This window comes from Macadamia integrifolia, chromosome 11 (assembly GCF_013358625.1).
Source record: "Macadamia integrifolia cultivar HAES 741 chromosome 11, SCU_Mint_v3, whole genome shotgun sequence".
Taxonomy (NCBI): Eukaryota; Viridiplantae; Streptophyta; class Magnoliopsida; order Proteales; family Proteaceae; genus Macadamia; species Macadamia integrifolia.
In genome coordinates this window covers 27,146,136-27,146,532 of record NC_056567.1, presented here as the reverse complement: position 1 = coordinate 27,146,532, position 397 = coordinate 27,146,136, and positions in this window count along the sequence as shown.

The following is a 397-nucleotide window of genomic DNA, read 5'->3' as shown; positions in this document are numbered from 1 at the left end:
GCGTGATACATTTTTGGTCGAAAAGCTTTTACCAATTCCAACAAATTTTCCTTTTGGATTTGTTGAAACTTGTTCAAATTAGATCCTTTCGATTTCTATAGAATAGAAGAGTGGTGAGAATTTTGAAATAAGATGTTGCGCTTGAGACTCTCAATATATGTACCTAGGATTACCATAGATGTCAATACGTTTTCCAGGGCTATAGGCTAATAAACTTGTTTAAGGCTACTCACTGTAAGGGGATTTTCCCTATTGTGAATTATTTTTTTATTTGTAGAATTTAGATTTGTATTTTGTTTTATTTTTTTCCTTATTAGATTGTGATTAGGTCTTTAAGTCTTAGTAGGATCTACTGAGAGTCTACTTGTTGGACTATAAATAAAGGTGAATACCACGA